The sequence below is a fragment of the Peromyscus californicus genome, unplaced genomic scaffold (genome assembly GCF_007827085.1).
Source record: "Peromyscus californicus insignis strain IS unplaced genomic scaffold, ASM782708v3 Scaffold_5__1_contigs__length_169319896, whole genome shotgun sequence".
NCBI lineage: Eukaryota > Metazoa > Chordata > Mammalia > Rodentia > Cricetidae > Peromyscus > Peromyscus californicus.
Genome location: NW_026294573.1, coordinates 29,415,950 through 29,434,634, shown reverse-complemented (window position 1 = coordinate 29,434,634; position 18,685 = coordinate 29,415,950). Strand labels below are relative to the sequence as shown.

Sequence of the window (18,685 nt, the reverse complement as noted above, 5' to 3'; positions counted from 1 at the left end):
CTGGAGGTATCTGCTTGGCGAGGCTCCTTCTCGGTTGACTGGATCCGGAGAAAGCAGATTGGGGCAGATGGAGGAGTGTCTGCCGCTAACCTCATTGTAATGTGTTACTGGTGCATGTGGCTAGGAATTCTGGGAACGAAGGAGTTGTGTGAACAAGCTCTCACCTGCTCCGAAAGGTGCAAGAAAATCAGAAGCCACATCAGCCTGGAGACCACAAGTTAGTGCTTCTTCCCCAAAGTAAACAGCTTAGGATTTAAAGTTGGACTCTGCGTTGGTTTATTTAGGGATGTCCAATTGCTTGAGCCAGCCCAACATCACACGGCTTGCCTCTGAGTCCAGGTGACCTCCTGGTCCAGGAGTCATCAGTGCAAGCCTGGAGACTCCACCTGCTGCTTCAGGTGGGGCATCTTAAGAGGTCTGCTCTCTCCATCGGATGGGACACAGTGGGGCAGCCAGGATGCCCTGGGCTGGGAAGGATGGTGGAGTTGTGAAGGAGCCCTAGAGAGGCGGTGTCAGGCTCCCTCTGCCCCTCCATTTCTTAGAGGCTCTGAAGCTCCTCTCTAGCTCTCTTAAATGCTTCTGTGGCTCATATTTTTTAGACTCTGACCTCCTTCATCTTGCTTTCTTCTTGAGCAGTACAGATCAGAGCGCGTTGCTCATCTCCATGGCCCTGGCTACCATATACCTCTATTGATACAGCTTGACTCAGGTCATTTTTTGGTAACTGGCCATATAACTCTTATGGCTTTTGGGAGCTTATGGACAATTAAAGTAATGAAAGAGTGAATTCACTCATTTCCCAGATGTCTTAGGCATCGTGTTAATAATCTCTTGGGGTGGGAATGAGAGGGGCAGCTGGCTGGGTCAGTCAGGGAGAGAGAACAGGTTTGCATAGGACAGGCCCTGGGGAAGAGCATGTGTGAGGTGGGAGGCTGAGGAGGGCTGCACTGAGAGGTGAGATCTGGGCTTTGAAGGATGTGTAGGTGTCTGACAGCTCATGTTCACAAAGAACTGCCGATTCAGGTCCCTCTGTATTTTGTGCTTGGGTCCCTGGTATTTGATTTTTTTTTTTTTTTAAATTTTCAAGACAGGGTTTCTCTGTGTAGTTTTGGTGCCTGTCCTGGATCTCACTCTGTAAACCAGGCTGGCCTCAAACTCACAGAGATCTTCCTGGCTCTGCCTCCCGAGTGCTGGGATTAAAGGCGTGTGCCACCACCACCCGGCTTGGGTCCCTGGTATTTGAAAGCAGGAGCAAGATGTTGGATTTATTGTAATCAAGTGACTGTCACCGGATGAAAGCTTAGCTCAGTAGTAGAGCATTTTCCTAAAATGAATGAGGCCTGGAGTTTGGTCCCTAGCATTAGAGGGAGGGAGAAAGGGAAGGGAAGGGAGATTAGGGAACAAGGGAAGGAAAGATGGAGGCAGGCAGGGAGTGAGAGTGGAAGTGGGTGGGGGTGACCAGTGATATGCCCTTGAAATCCACGAACTCTCCTATCTTTTTGGAGCCCCTCACAGACTTGACCCCGAGCTCCCATGCCCATTATGGGGCCCCTGATGATTCAAGAGATGGAATCTGAAAATCTTCAGTGAGTTCTGATCGCACAAGGCCTCAGGCAAAGGTTTCTCCCTTGCCTACCCAGGCCCCACACTCTGATTTGAATGTGAGCCGTCTGCCACAGACTTATGTGTTTGAATACTTGGTGGTGCTGTTTTAGAAGGCTGTGGAGTGAGGTCTTGCTGGAGAGTGTGGATCACTGTGAGGACATTATGGGTCATAGCCTGGCCTGATTCTGTCTGTCTCTCTGCTTCCTACAGAACGGGACTATATCCTGCCTTAAGTTGTAATTCATGTGTTCTCCTCTCTACCCCTGTACTAGGGTTACCGACCCCTCCCCTCAGCTGTCTGCTGGCCCAGCTGTCCTGCAGTGTTTGGGGTTTGCCTGTGACATGTGCTTCTCCTGCCCACATCTCCAGGAGGGCCTGGCAGGACACAGGGCCCACAGAGCTGGGCAGAGCTCACTCCACTTTTCAGAAAAGGAAACAAATGGGGGCTCTGAAGGATTCAGTCATTCACTGGTGCTCTGGAGTTGGGGAGCAGGAGAGCTGAGACACAGTGTCACCGGCCACACTTGGCATCAGGGACCTTAGAACTGGAGACAGTTCCAGTGTGGCGTCTCAAGTTACCCAGTCAGTTCACTGGCTTGAATTTCTTGACGTCAAGTGGGGACTCAGTTGCCTGGCAGTTGTCTGAGCTGGATCTCAAGGGACGACCTGACCTGTGGTCTGATGATGTTCTGACTTGGCCAAGAGGGCTGGCATGTGACTTCTCGTTTGACAGTTGATATGGATGTAATCTGCCCTGTGCATTACTGTGTGGATAAAGGGACACAGTGGCTAAACCAAACTACCCTAGAAGCCTTGAGGGACTACTCCCAAGAATTAAAGCTATGATAGACTGTGGATGAAAGGCCAGACTGCATTCCTCCCTGTGTGGTGCTCTGGGCAGGTAGATGGCATTCACACGTGCACATGTACTTGTGTACACACGTGCGTGCACACACACACATTCGTGCATGTGTGTGTGTGCATGCACACTTCTGTAAGACTGCTACCCTCATGTGCATGCCACTTCCCCTCCACAGCCCTATGGTGTTAGCTACTCGCTCTCCGGTGACAGATGCACCTCCATGTGGCTCTTAGCTCTACCTTCCCCCACACTCTGCACACAGGACTCGCTGGCTCAGTAACCAGCTCCACCCGGCTGCCTGGCAGGAGTGGTGGATGGAAAAGGATGGGAGGAGGCAGGAGCAGAGCCATTTGTCTAGGGCACCGGGAGAGAGTTGGCCACTTACAGTGGTGATGGATGGCAATTCTGCTCTGCCATCTGTCGGGCTGGCAGGCTGCTGAGCACAGCCCCGCACACCTGGCTTGGGCATCCCCTGAGGAGCTGGCCTGCTCTTCCTGTGGCTTGGGGACCAGCTCCCAGCACCACAGGGCAGGAGGCTGGCAAAAGGAGCTATGCCATGCACCCAGAGCCTGAAGAAGAAAGAGCTGCCCAGGGCCCTTCGGGGGGGATCTGAGGGCAAGCCCTGGCCCTTGGCTCTTTTCTTATTCAGCAGCCAGGGCCTCTGTGAAGCCAAGAGGAAGCCGGCACAACTTCACTGCCCGCTCCCTTGGAATCTGGCACACCTGTGCTCTATGCAAGCAAAGCAGGCTGAGCCTCTGTGACATCCCCAGCCAACTCATGGAGATGCCTTCAAGGTCACTGGGTCGCCTGCGTGGGGGATGGGAAGTAGGGAATGTCAGATCTTCCCTTGCAGCTGCACCCTCATCCATGCAGGTCCACCCTTAGCATCCAAGAGGGCTCGTCACAAGGACCCACAGAAGCTGCTTACTCAAAATCATCAACTTTCTGTTGATGGAGGCTGAGGTCTTGAGAAGGACAGGGACCCTTTGGCTTGCTTGTCCCGGCTCCATCCTTGTCTCCCCTCCCCAGTGTGCCCTTTCCAGGGTCTGGAACTTGATCTGTTTGATTCGGCCCTGTCCTGGCGTGTAGGCTTGATCCCGTCAGCTCTCGACATAGTCCATTCTCTGATGCATGAAGCCATCTCATTGTCTGGTCTTGGGTCCCCAAGTTACCTGCTCTGGAGTCTCCCTGTCTAGGGCAGAGCTTTAGCAGGGGAATGAGAGCAGGGCCAGTTCAAATCTCCTCCAGGGAGGCCCCCCACAGCTATAGAACGGTTCAGAACTCGGCCCTGATGCCCTGATCACTCCTTAGATGAATCTTGGAAAACAGGAAGCAGGGCACTTTCCACACCCTTGAGCCTGCAGCTGCTGACTTGGAGCTGGGACAGGCAGTGAGTGGGTCCTCTTCATTCTAGGGTGGAATTAAGCATGCTTTAGGCAGGAGAGATGGAGCGAGTGGAGGTTGTGGGAGCCAGAGCCAGAGCAAGCCACGGTAGCGCTGATCAGCTGGAGTAGAAATTTCAAAGAGGCATGACAATCTGTCTCTGTTCTCAGGGCCCTGCAGTGTCATGGAGGGGGTGGGGACAGATAATCCCACAATGCAAGAGAGAGAGTAAAACTCCCAGGGCTCCAAAGAACCAAGAAGAAAAGAGACGATGCTAGTGCACTCTTGGAGGGTTTCTTGGAGGAGGAGGCATTTTAAAACAGGTCTTTCTGGGACCTCCTTCCTCATTCTATAAACCCTGGAGGAGTCCTAAGAAAGGGAGGACACATCCTATGGAGTCTTGGCAGGAAACAGATGGGCATTCTCACGTAGGATAAGATGAGCCTGGCTCCGTCACAGGCTATCTAGAAAGGTATGGGCATTGTACGGGTAGGAACCTTGCAACGTGCAGCGTCCTGGGGCTGGTGACAGCTGAGAAGAGTGGTTACCAGGCCCTGATGGACAGAGGACCACCTTGAGAAGGACCACCATGAAGGGACACACAGCTGGAGAGATTCCCATGGTCACCTCAACAGAACCAGTGGAGACAGGGACGCTCTGAGGGCAGCACCCAGGGACAAAGGCAGAAAGGAGAGGAGGTGCCAGGTCGACTGACTGCTCTCCGAGCCCCACTCCCGAGGAACTCAGACAGCATAGGCTTCTGAAGGACAAGCATAAGGGATGGTGCACCTGCCAGGTGCAGCTCACTGAGTACCGGGCCGGGCCGATAGGGAGGGGGTACTGTGTGTTCCTCCAGAAGGAGCTCATCCCACACTCTGGCTAGCTAGTGTCTTACTATTTCCATCTTGGGACCAAGACAAAGAAGGTGAAGTCCTTTGCCGAGAGCCTCCAAGCCAGGAGGAGACAGCACGGGGGATGCCCAGGCTTGGCTCCCAAGGCAGTGACTGCTTTTCAAAACCATTAGCGCCCTGCAGGAGGCTTGGCCCCTGCAGGTTGGGGAGGCTGCCTGGGAAGGATGGGTTCAGCGGGTGGCATTGGCTGCTGAGGTGAGCAGGCGCCGCCAAGCCTGCTTTAAACGTGACAGCTGGCCTTTGTTTGCCGAACAGATGTGGGCTGCAGTTCCCATGAACTGGGGAGGACTTGCAAAGCTGGGCCCCTTCTTAATCGATCTGCAAATGTACCGAGGAATTGAAGTAATTTCTTTAAATTTTACTCGTATTCAAATTTTAGAGGTGAGCATACGGAAAGAGCCAGCCAGCACCTTCACTGGAAGCGGAGAGAGGGCTAGCCATTTTATGTTATTTTTACCCTGGGCATCAGGGAGGCAGACTCACCATGAATACCTCATTACTTGAATTTCGAATATTTCTCTTGAGTTGAGCACAAAAGGAAACTTGGGAAAAAAAAATGAACACACTCACATGCTAGAACCGTTTCTCCTTTTGAATACGTGACTCACACCGGCCTAGTTTAGGATTTAATAGCACAATTGTAAGAATCAATCCGTCCTAGATGTGTGTACTCTGAGTGCTTAGGAAGGAGGCCGCTCTCAAGAGCATTATGATCTTAAAACACTGGAATTATCTTTACCAAAGGACGCTAGCTGCAAGCGTTAATATTTGGTTTTTCTGTTTTGCTCACCTGAGCCCCAAGGTCAGGACATAGGGGAGACTGAGGAAGTATTTAAGATGGAAATGTTAAGGTGGAATTCTAGAAAGAGGTCTGCCGTTGATGTCCTTCTCTGTCTCCCTAGGACATGTGGCTGCTAAGCAGTGTGGAGTGTAGACCCAAGTCGTGGGCTTTGCCACCAAATAGGCCTAAGTCAAAAACCCCTGCCCACCACTGCATTAACTGTGCCGTCTCCATCAGGTCATCAGCCGGCTCCTGACCGCCCTCTTCTCCACACTGAAGGTCAAGGGGAGGCGGGTGACCAGGTACTGTAGCAGTAGCGGGGGTGGGGGGGAGGGTGGGGCTGGGGTGGGATGTGGACTAGTCATCTTCGGATGTTGAGCTTGGTCCATTGCCTTATCCCAGCAGGTCTCAGAATGTGAGTATTGGATCAGGTGAAGTCTGAGTCCCATGTAGGCCCAGAGGAGTCCTCTTGCTTAGCTGATGGAGGTGTGCCTCCTTGTTGGAGCTGCGCTTACCGACCTAAAATGTGTCCCAATCAGAATGTCAGTTTCCTTTTGTGACAAGGGCCTCCCTCATGAGTAAGTGTGTGCGGTCTCCCCACCCCAGAGCATTCCTTCCTGGGCCCCTCTTCCTCTTCCTCCACACACAAACCTGTTAGCGCTCAGGGTCGCCTTCCCTTCTCTTCCCTTTGACCTTTGTGTACGTAGGTTTGCATTCCTAAACCCAGGAGAACTCCCAGCTCTCTGGCGTGAGAGAGCGATGCCTTGTTTCTGAAGGCGGGTGGAGAGGCCCGGCCTAGATGCATTGCAAGCCAGGAGCAGTAGAAGCCAGGGCCAGCAGAAGGCAGACCTATAATTAATCCCCAGCATCCTCCCTCCATTGTCTCTTCCCCATTGAGAGCAGCCAATTAGCAGTTCTGCATTCCTCTGCGTGGCAGCCACTTATTAGCGAAGACAAAGGCAGCATTGATTCCAATTTGTCCTGCGTTAGGCTGTCTCTGAAGTTAAAGATTGCATTTAGGGAGCAGCAATGGAGAGGCAATGGAGGGGCAACGGCGAGGGAGCACCTAAAATTAGTTGAAATAATTTTAGCTTTATTGTGAATGGCTAAACTAAATATAAACAGAAGAGAGAAGAAAAATCTCCGTAATGTTAATTACCATAAGCATTAAGTACCCAAAAATGAGGCGTACAATTTGTTTGGTGACACTCTGATAATTAAATCATTTTCTCTCACTGAGGCTCCTTGCAGGTTTGCACCCAGCCTGGCTCCTCCTGAGTGGCTTCTTTGGTCCTGAAAGATCTTCAGATTCTCATCTGGGTTTCTGAGGCTACAGTTTCTCTCTGGCCCAGGTGAGCTGTCCTATGTCACTGTTCGCTTCAATGGTGGTCCAGGTTGTGTGCAGCCTCAGGGAGGGAGACAGGCTGAGGTCTGGGCTGAAGTGAGTAGCAAGAAAGCTCTCTGCCCAGCCATTTCTCCATCCATCCATCATCCATCCATCCATTCATCCATCCATCCATTCATCCATCCATCCAACCACCCATCTATTCACCTTCTCATCCCTCCCTCCATCCATCCATGCATGTACCTATGCATTAATCCATGCATCTGTACCTCCACAAATCTATCCACCCACTCATCATCTGTGCATCCACTTATCCACTACTCATCCATGTATCCATCATCCATCCACCTGTCCATCCATCCATCTATCCATCTGTCTATGCTTCTTCACTAATGCATTAATTGTGCATTTTTGAGCATCTCTATTATACAAAAATACATTGTAAGTCATTGATAAAGAAACACAAGGTGGGTCTGGAGAGATGGCTCAGTGATTGAGAGTACTTGCTGATCTTCGTAGAGGATCCGGGTTCAGTTCCTTGCACCCATATCAGGGATTTTACAACCAGCTGTAAATCAGTTCCAGGGCTTGATAGATGATAGATGAGCGATGGGTGGATGGATGAATGGATGAGTGGAGGCATGGATGGATAGTGGTTGGATGGATGTATTTTTGAATGGACAGATACACAGATGAATGTACAGATACAAAGATGCATGGATGAAGAGTTAGGTAGGTGAATGGGTAGAAAGTGGTAGATGGATGGATAGACAGATGGGTGGGCAGTGAGCCATCATGATGCCCACTTTAACCCAGACCTTAAGCTTCCAAGATGGAAGGTTTTATCTCTGAGGAAGTTGTTATACAACACCATCCCACCAGAGAGGATCAAGCATAAACCAAAGTATGGCGTTCCCACGGGGCCAGCAGACTTCAGTGACAGTGAGGAGGCCAGGAAGGAATAGAGGGTGTGGAGAGGGCAGAAGGGAGAGACAACAATTGCACTTGTTAGGCACTTTCTGTGACCCAACATGTGTGGTGTGTCTTGTCTGTTACCTCCTCTGATCTCCACCCTAATCCCCCCCCCCCCCCGCTTTTTTTTAATCCCTGTTTCTCTACACATGGGACTTCTGAGACTTAGAGATGTGTGCAGCTGGGAAGGCCTGTCGGACAACTCAACATGGGCTCTTAGCCAAGAAAAGCATACTCTCCTCAACATCTTTCCTCCCGTTTCTTTATAAGACATACCCACCCTGTGTTCTTGGGAAGACCATGGGGTTGGGAGGAAAGTGTCATTTTGACAGTTCTCCCCATTTTCTTGGTTAGTAGCTCTATGATAGAGCTCTTACCCAACACACACAAGGTTCTTGGTACCATGCTCAGGACAGGAGCAAAAATGAAATCCCAGTTCCCCCCACTCCTCTGGAACTGTGATGAGAATGACCGGGACCTGCGAGACCTGAACCATTTGTGTGTGGAATCAGTTCTGCCTCCTAAGAGACCCTCTTCTGCCATCCACCTCGTTTAGTTTGCTCCCTCACAGGGCAAAACCCTTTGAGGGAGTCCCGTGGCTTCAGTTCTTCACTGTCTACTCTGCTTTGACCCTCAGGCTCTGTCGGCCTTGCCACCAGCTTGTGAATGTCCACAGGGCTCATACTGTGCCCTACCTCACTCCTCCCAGGGTCCTCTACAGCAGCAAGCCCTCTCTTCCTGGCTCTGAGAGCAACAGGCACGGGTCCTTCCTGCTGCCACTCAAGCCTCTCTTCCTGGTCTGACGCCTTCTCTCTTTCAGTTCTCCCAGCTTCGTGAGGCTTCTTTTCGATTGCTTTTCCCAGCTCCTGTTTATATTGCCTCCAGTTTATTTCACAGAGTGGGCTCTGTTTTCTTTTCTAGCCACAAATTACACTATGGGATTCATTTCATATTCTTTCCAGTTGATCACCCCTATGGACAAATGAAACCAAAGTGTCACAGATCAATATATTTATATTTCCTGGGTGCAGGGCACTCTCATAGTTTAATTTATTCTGTTCTGCTTGAACTTCATTAACAAGTGCTGCTTCAGACAGGCCCCACAGACTCAGGCTCCTGGTTACTCCTACAGATCTAGATGTCAGGCTTATTCAGTGCTAGGCTAGCCCAATATCCACAGACTAGATTCAAAGCCTGCCTTGGCCCCAGGCTATCCCTAGTGGATACAAAGTCAAGGTCTATTCCTATAATCCAAAAATCAGGGATGAGTCCATATTCCTAATCAACCAGTTCTCCCCACATGGGTCCTCCCCACATGAGGCCTTGAGGCTCATCTCTGAGGACCTAGGCTCCAGACCAGTCTCTGGATGCAGGCTCTAGGACCCCCATCTGCTGACCCAGCAGCAGGCCCGTCTGCTTGAGATCTCCAGCTGTAAGTCTGCTTGCAGACCCTACCAGATGGCTTTCCCAGATTTTCTGGTCTGGCTGGTAGGTGAAAGACTTTTCACTGCAGGCAGAATATACAAGTTGGAAGAGGTGCCAACGTCTAATGCAAAGACAGGAATACATAGTCACAGGATTGTGAATGACCAGGGACATATGGTACCAAAAAGAAACAAAATAAACTACAGTAGTAGAGCCTAAAGAAATTATGGATTACTTGAGAAGAACTCACATAATCGTCTTGGTGGTAATGTTGTCAAGTTGACAGGATCTAGAATCATCTGGGAGATGGGTCTCTGGGGAGGCCTGAGGGAAGTTATCTTGATTGTGTTAATCGAGGTGAGAAGAACTGCCCACTGTGGGTGGAGCCATTTCCTAGACTGGGGTCCTGGATCCTGCCGAAAATAGAGTGAGTTTAGCACAGGCCTTCATTGCTCCTGCTTCTTAATCAGGGTTGTCATGTGACCAGCTGTCTCAAGTCCCTGTTGCCTTGACTGCCCTGCCTGACGGACTGTTCCTTGAAGTATGAGCCCAGACGAACCTTCCCTTCCTTTAAGTTGCTTTTGTGGAGGCATTTTATCGCAGCGGCAGGAAAAGAAACTAAGACGACCAAAGATCTCAGTGAGCTACGAGAGAACGCTGACAACTCAGGAATGGAACACAACTTCAGCAGAGACAGAAGTCAGAAAGGACCTACAAAAGAAGCCAGGAAAGCAATTCCAACAGCTACAAAGTGAGCAAAATACTTAGGAACAGATTAAGCTAAGAGAAAAACTCAATGCACTGAAACTCCAATTGAAACTCCCAAAGAAGCACAAAGATGGTCTGTGTTTGTATATTTTTCTTTTCCCACTGTGTGTGTGTGCGCGCGCGCGCGCGCGCGCGCGCGCGCGCGCGCGTGTGTGTGTGTGTGTGTGTGTGTGTGTGTGTGTGTGTGTGCGTGTTTGCACACATGTGGTGCACATGGATGTCTGGGGTTGATGCAGGGAATCATCTTCAATTTCTTATCCACCTTGCTCATTGAGGCAGGGTCTCTCAATCACACCCAGAGTCTCTGATATGGCTGTTCTCATCAGCTGTCTTACTCTGAGACTCGCCCTTCTGAGCCTGCAATTACAGGCAGGCTCCCATAAGCACCTGGTATTTATGTGGTTGCTGGGGATCTGAACTCTGATCCTCATGCTTGCACAGTGCACTTTAACTGTTTAGCTGTCTCCCCAGATCGAGAATTACAGTTTTAGAATATCATCTTACCCAAAGCAACTTGTAGACTCAATCCAATCTTTCTTAAAACCTTCAAGGAGACTTTGCAAAGAATGAAAAAAAAAATTCACACATACTCTCAAACTTTTTGTGTATGACATCACAAGAGACTGAGCAACACAAATGATCTTGAATGAACAAAGCTGCAGGTATCACATTACCTGATTTCAAACTCTGCTGAAAAGTGACAGTAATCAAACAGTGTGGCAGCGGGATGAGAGCCAGCAGCAGGATGAGAGCCGGCAGGTGGACACTGGGACCGAACTGAGAGCTCAGAAACTGATCCAGTCACTCATACTGACTGATCTTCGATAAAGATGCCAGGGGCACACAGCTGGGAAGGGACAGTCTCTTCAGTGAATGGTGTTGGGAAAACTGGATCCCCCATATGCAAAGATTGGAATGGGACCTGATCTTTTGCCACACACAAAAATTAATTCAAAGTGGATTAAAGACTAAAAGCCACTAGGAGACAGCAGGGGGAGCCTACCCACCTTTGACTAGGCAACAATCCTTTGTCTTCGACCCTAAAAGAACAACAAGAGCAGAACTAGATACATGGGCGCACGTCAGACTGAAGAACTTTCCACAGCAAAGGTAATAATCAGCACCCTGAAGAGAAAACCCAAGGGCTGGGAGAATGGTATGCAAACCATTCATCAGCTAGGAGTTCAAATCCAATGTGGGAATGCCTACAAATGATCAGCAAGGAAACAGGTGACCTAGTTAAAATATGGGCAGCAGGGCTGAACAGATATCCTGGCCAGTAACTAATTGAAAACCTAACACTGCTAATAGTATTCAGATTGTTACTAATTACATGCAAACAAACACTATGTAGGGATGGGCTGTGCCTGTTAGAATGGCCATTATCCAAACGATAAAGATAACAGGTGTCGGAGAGGATTTGGAGGAAAGGGAATGTTCCTAGGCTGCTGTGTACAAGAGTGTAATCGGTACAGTCCTTACAGGAAACATTTAAAATAGAGCTGCAACATTAACGAGCAGTACCATTTGTAGAAATCTACTCAAAGGAGTGACACGAGCATGGTGAAGAGATCTCTCTGTGCACTCCCAAGTTCACTGTAACAGCAGCAAACACGGAATCAACCTAAGTATTTGTTGGTGAATGAGTGGATAAAGACCATGTGAGAGATAGTGCCTCTCTCTGGAGGGACTATCTAGCCTTAGGAAAAAAAAATTACATTTTTAGCAACATGGATGGAGCTGGAGAATATTTTATAAGTGAAAGAAGCCGGTTACAGAAATTCGACCTCGCAGGAGCTTGCATCTATGGGGATGGAGTTTTGATTGGACAGAAGAGGTAAGTTCTGGAGATGGGCTGCAGAGAAATGGTGAGGGGAGGGGATAAGCACGTACTGCATCCTTGGAGACAGCTCAGAGTAAACAAAAGTCTGTGAGGTGAGGACCTAGCATGATCCAATTGTTTCCCAATGTATAAACACACCCCAGTCTCACTGTGTATACTGTGAAGGGATACAAATGTTTTGTCCAAGAAAAATTTTAAAGAAAAAAAAATTTTGTTGTTCTACAAATATGCTGATCTTGATGATTAAACCAATCTTGCATTCCACTGACGGCCCTGAGCTGATCCTTCAGAGATCCAGCCCTGGCATGGCATGCTTTTCTTTCCCATCATATAGGTTGTTCTCTCTCCCAGAAGCCCCACAGAGGTATCCTTCCTGTCTTTCAAGTGTTAATTTAAACACCCCTTCTGGAAAAGATCTTTCTTTCAGTTGCCTCCGCTCCCCAGGTAAAAGGGCAGCAGAGCCCATCTCTCTCTCCCCCTCTGACCAGGTTCACCTTTGCCTCTCCCATTGAAACCACCTTGTTCTTGCTAGGCCAAGCTCTCCGACTCTCTGCCCTCCCAGAGAGAACTCGCTTAATTTGTTCACGGATGGGACCTTGCATAGGTCAGGCAAACAGTAGGTACTCAGTAAGTGCTTGTGCCAAGTGGGTCAGCTCTAGTTAACCTCACCAATCTCTCTGTGTCAAATTCTGGGCTGTCATTCCAGGGACACCTTGTCTATTGCTGCGTCGGCCCTCATGATTGTCCTCTTTCCATCTCTTTCCACAGAGGGCTTGTAGGATCCTGCACAGACAGTGAAGTGCAGAATGGTAGAAAATTAAGACCCAGAAGCAAGAGATGGAGAGGGCAGAGGAGTGGGCAGCAGTCACAGTGCGGGCTCCATCCCGCTTCCGAGGGACCAGGCTGGGTTTTCTCAAGGGCAGCTACAAGAACTGGCTGGGTCTTCATCCCCTGGATGAAGCTTGCCGTGAACATCACTGCTCTCAGAAAGTTTTTGATGCAGAAGGGTGGCACAGAGCTCCAGGTTACGTTCTCGGGAAAGAACTTGCCGAGTGGGTTTTCCCGCAGGTATTTGTATGTTTTGACAGTTAGTAGAGCAGGTGACATGTTTTTCAATAGAAATTGAGGATCCTGATCAGAACCTATACCTGTCTGGCTGTCACAGTTGCGGGAGTCACCACACTCACTCCAAGGGACTTGTGAATGGAAACCCTTCCTGCCTGCCTTCCCGCTTCCCTTCCCGCCTCCTCTTCCCTCCCCAGTTGTCTCTTCTTTCAGTCCTCCCTTCCACGTCACCTCTTTCTCTCCGCTGTCAAGACAGGGCGGTGTCAAACTCACGACCCTCCTCCCGGAGCCGCCCAAATGCTGGATCACAGGTGTGCACTCTCATGCCTGATTTGCACAATGGACATCTCAAGGCCACATTAGAGTTTTATGCCTGCCTGGGGTGACCATGTCCCAGCACGTGTGTGTGTGTGTGTGTGTGTGTGTGTGTGTGTGTGTGTGTGTGTGTGTGGTTTTGAATCACCAATGGAGCATTCGTGCAAGTTCTGCTTCTTTAGTTGACCTGTGACCTGAGGCCAGCCACATCAAGGATTTCCTCCCCCTTGGTGGGGTGACTTCAAAGATGATCCCTACAAATTCTGCCTCCTGGCTCTCCTGCTCTTGGATAATACCCTCATGGGAAGTCTGGGCTGGCTTGTGACTCAGTTTAACAAAAAGGACAAAGAACTGTGATGCAATGCCAGGCTTAGGCTGAGCCTCAGGAAACTCTGGAAGCTTCTCCTTGTGAGACCCTGAGCTGCCAGGTAAGAAGCCAGGCTAGTGTCCTTCAGTGACCGCATGGGAAGATTGCTCGTGGAGACGTCACATAAGTGGAGACAGAACCCCAGCCCTTCTGCCACCCTTTTAAGCACAAGCCATATGAAGAATCAAACTGGGATCTCCCAGTCTGGCCCAGCTGTGTGCCCAGCTGCTACTGCATGCAGCAGAAGAGGCATCCAGCTGAGCCTTGTCAGTCTCTGCCCAGTCAACTCCCAAGAGATGGGTAGATACTAAGCTAAGTTTGGGATGATTTGTCGGCCGGGACAGATAACAGAAATGCTCGGGTACCACACCCACTCCTATATCTGTTGCTCTCTACAGGAGTCGCTGGCCTGGGATGTATGAGGGGGATCCCCTGCCCTCCTGTCCTCCTCACAATTTCTTCCACATCCTAGGATTGAGACACTCTTAGGCTTTGATCCAAGTGAGTGGTTAGTGGGGTCTGGTATCTGGCTTGGAAGCCCCCTTAGAATGGGTCAGGGGCCTTTTGGAATTCTGGCAGCATGTCACCCGGCAGACAGGCACCTGTTTAAGTGGCTAATTCAGTCAAGGAGCCGAGACACGCTACACTGCTCCACCGTACCTGGAATCCTAACAGGCCGGGACACCAGAGAGATCATCAGAACCGGAGGCGTGCTGACCCGGCCCCAGGCATTGGGCTGAGGTCTGCTCAGGATTCAGAGCCTTTGGGACTGCAACCAGCAAAAACACTGGGGTCTGCTTGCCCAGGACCCTGACAGCTTCCTGGGACAGACTCACCTAAGAGGAGAAGATGGTAAAAATCATGGGCAGGCTGTGGGAAGGGCTGGGGATCTGGGCTCAGGAGAGGCTTTCTCTAGAGGTACAGACCCCAGCCCAGCTTCAGCCGAGGGCAGATAGCAAGAGGCTGTAACTGGAGAGAAAATAGATTTCTCTGCTTTCCCAGCTGGAGCACACAGGGAGAAGGAACCCTGGACAACACAGAGATGCTTCCCAGGGTCGGAGGGCTGAGAATCAGGGACTCCTCATGTTTCCTTTCAGCTTCTTCCTCACCCACTATATGTTGGGGAAAATTATTTTAAGGTGTGTTACTTTTGTTTATGTTGCATTTGTTTAACTCTGTGAGGATGTGTTACTGTGCCTGACTAAAATGCCAGGCGGTGGTGGTGCACGCCTTAAATCCTAGCACTTGGGAGGCAGAGCCAGGCAGATCTCTGTGAGTTCGAGGCCAGCCTGGGCTACAAAGTGAGTTCCAGGAAAGGCGCAAAGCTACACAGAGAAAACCTGTCTCGAAAAAATAAAATAAAATAAAGAAAATAAATAAAATACCTGACGGTCTAATAAAAAGCTGAATGGCCAATGGCGAGGCAGGAGAAAGGATAGGCGAGGCAGGCAGGCAGAGAGAATTAATAGAAGGAGAAATCTGGAAGGAATAAGAGCCAGAGAAGGAGGAAGACTCCTTGGCCAGCCACCCAATTACACAGCAAGCCACGGAGTTAAACAAACGCAACATAAATAGATGTAACACACTTTACAATAATAGTCCTCAACAGCTGTGCGTCACCCTCCCTCTTCTTCACACCCAAGTTGGAGCCTGAGGGCTGAAAGACCCGGGTCAAGTGCACTCCTTAACACCCTTCCTTCAGCCATACTCATTCCCAGTACCTAGCAGTGTTTTCTAGCAGCTTCTCCCTCTTGATCCAGGCAGCTGTGGCGATGGCTAAGCAGCTATCCCAGGTGTGACTTCCAGGTATGCCTGTCTATGCACGGGCCAAGACAGTGTCTGTGAGGAGCTGAGCATTCTGGGGACTACCCATGGGTACGCTTTCCACAGTGATGGGCAGAAATCAGATACAAACAAGGGTGGGAGGTGGGGGATTAGAAGGAGACAGTCAGTGTCGGAGTTGTCCAAGTGCAGGGTTGACATCTGGGTGTCACTTGGAACTCTTCACACAGCCTGCACCCACGTGTCTCATTTGGCTCTCTCTAGTCCTGGTCTTGGTGAGAAGTTAGCACCCCTCCTGCATGCAACACCAGCTCCCCACTTTCTGGCACCCTGGAGAGCTCCCAAAGGACACTCCTTGGCCTGGCAGGGCCCCTCCATTGTGTTTGGAGCTGCTGATGGAGTGGGATACTTCTCAATGAGTACAGGTATCAGAGACCAGGGGCTTGAGTGTACCTGAGACTCATGGGGGCCTTTGGAGGATTGGGGGGTGTGGCCTAAGGGTTAGGAGTGTGTGAAAAAGCCAGGTTTCTCTAGGACTGGTAGAGGATGGAGTCAAGAGAAAATGTCAACTCAGCCCTGTTTCTATGACCTTGTTCCTAAACTCCAGCTGGGTGGTTTGGAAAACAGGTTACATCAATTTTCAGCATACTTTCCCTTGCCTAGGATCTTTGGTCCATCTACTGATCCCCCAGTGGACAGCTGTTACCTGTTCCTGCTCACATGGGGCAAACTGAGGCTCACGGGGGCCAGGCTGCTCACTCAACAGGCACAGCATCATGCAGTTAGGAAGAGAACTGCCAGGGAAGGAATCCAGTTCTGCCTCTCTGTGCCCATGGGGAACCAAAGCCAGGAATCCCAAGTGCATCCTGAAGGCCAGGTGGTCAGCCGGACACCGAAAACCAACTCCACAGCCTCTCTTTAATTTCCGACCCCCCTGTGTCACATAGCTCAGGTGATGCTTAGCCAGCTCACCATGCATTTCCAGATTTGTGACAAGCCCGTCACTATCCTGGGTTGACAATGTGTGACCCCAACTCCCCACCCTTCTTCAGCCGTAGCGGCCCAGGTGCCTCTCTGACTGCTGCCAGTGCAGGACAGCTCAGCTAGAGCCTGCTGTGGCTCCTCCTCGGCTAGAAGCTTTTCATCCTGTTCCCTGGTAGCCCCCAAGGTCACGCCTCACTTTGACAGAGAGCAGAGGACAAAGCCCAGACAGGTGGAAGCAAGAAGGACCCACAGCGGGGAACACCTGTCCTGACCTTCCCAAACCCCAGGTCCCCCACCAGGCAGTCTTTGAAAATGGAACCTGTGCTTCTGCTCATTAAAAAAAAAAAAAAGGAATAAATCTTGACTTGACTTGGTAAGATGTATGTATGAAACACTTTGTCCTGCCTGCCGTGGTCAAGCCTCCATCAACCTCGTGTCTCACACTGAAGTCACCTGTGCTGGGCGAGCATCTGGAGCAGGCTCCAAGGATGCAGCAGCTAAAACACATTTGCAAGGAGCGGGCTGTGGGTCTGAGTAGATGCAGAGGGCTACACGACTAAACAGGCCCCGGGTCAAAGAGGAAACCACAATGCAAAGAAGAAAATATTTTCAACTGAACAGAGATGAAAACAGGAAAACCCATCAGAACTCGTGGGACGGGGTGAGACTGTTCCAAGCTGATGTTCTTCACCTGGGGCAAGAAGTCAGGAACCTGTGAGCTTGATAAGAAAAAAAATGATACAAAGTCACATAGAGACACTCACACACAGACACATCTGTTTTAAACAACCTGACGTGGAAATTTAACACTTCCTTCCATTAGGGGCAGTGTAGTGTAATGGTCTTAGCAGTGCGTGTGGCCAGCATCACAAATATTGCTTTAGCCCCGCCCGTCCACTTAGAATTGAGGCTATTTATTTCTCAGCCACAGCCTCTCTGTGTCTCAGCATGCACTTGGGCTTGCACCAGCACACACACACACACACACACACACACACACACACACACACACACACACACACGGCAACAGTTTATGGTGGCTGAAAGAAGATGCCTCCAAATCTGTCAGGAGGGTGATTGCATAGTAACATCCATAACAGCATCTGGCAAAGAGGCCCTGCTTCACCAGAGTCACACGGCAGTCTAAAAAGACCACTAACGGGTTCATACCATTTTCCTTTTTATTTTTTGAGTCAGAGACTCACATAACCTACACTGGAGCTTACTAGGTAGCTGAGGACCTTGAACTTCTGATCTTCCTGCCTCCACTATGCAAGTGCCGGGATTATGGTGTGCACCACCACACTGTGAAGTGCTGTGGATAGAATCCAAGATTTGGTGCATGGTAGGCAAATATTCTACCAACTGAGCCACATCCCCAGACATGTCTTGACCTTTTAAATCCTTGTTTAATTTTGAAATAACGTAAGACGCACAAGAAACAGCAAGGGCAGTGGAGAGAGGCCCCATAATCCTTCACCTGTTTAGCAATCTTGTTTAACTGTGGCATAACATTAAAACTAGACATCAGCATTAGAGAAAAGTGTGGGCTAGCTCTGTGAAGTTTAAAAAAAAATCCTTGTACAGGATTGTATAACCACCACAACGAAGAGACAGAGCCAATGCTCCTGACCCCCCTCCTCTGGTTAGTATCGCTCCACTTTCAAAACCTTGGCAATCGCTGCCCCAATCTTCATTTTTGTTGTCTGGTATTTTAAAGAATATTGCATTTGTTAACTTTGGGGCTTGGCGTCATCCCCACTCTGACCTTGAGCTCCATCCAGATGTCGTGTACTCCAGGCATTCCTTCCCTCTTGTTTCTGGTGTGGACTTGCCAGGGTGTTTAAATAGTCTCAGATTGTAGAACATTTTGGTCATTTCCAAATGTGGGCTGTGTTTTTGTGTGGACATGTTTCATTTCTCTGGGATAAGAGCCCAGGAGCAGAAACATAGAGTTGTGTGTGTCAGGGTGTGCTTAGCTGTAAAGGAGACTTCTCTACTGTTTTCCAGAGGACAGAACCATCTTACATCCCATAGAAGAACAGGAGGCATCTGGCTTCCTGCATTATTGCTAGCACTCGGTATGGCCACTAATTGGAAGGGCATTGGAGGGTTTCATGTAGCACAGGCTGGCTTCAAACTTACTATGTAGCCAAAGCTAGCCTTGGAATCCTGATTCTCCTGCTTCTGCCTCCCCAGTACTGAAATGACAGGCATGTGCCACCCTGCCCGGCTCTCTGTGGTTTCAATTTGCATCCTCTAGTGGTTAGGGATGTT

The 18,685-nt window shown here is 49.9% G+C and overlaps 1 long non-coding RNA gene across 3 annotated transcripts; it reads left to right on the top strand.

The window, feature by feature from the left end:
• Window positions 1-4,891: 4,891 nt before the first annotated feature.
• On the top strand, window positions 4,892-16,742 carry LOC128097660 (uncharacterized). Of its 3 annotated transcripts, none has more exons than XR_008213934.1 (5): window positions 4,892-5,103; window positions 5,664-5,844; window positions 6,794-6,894; window positions 11,779-14,494; window positions 15,689-16,742. It is a non-coding gene; the product is annotated as an uncharacterized LOC128097660 (long non-coding RNA). The 3 variants fall into 3 exon arrangements; XR_008213933.1 differs by having other exon boundaries at window positions 11,779-15,849; window positions 16,088-16,742; XR_008213932.1 differs by having other exon boundaries at window positions 11,779-16,742.
• Window positions 16,743-18,685: the final 1,943 nt, after the last annotated feature.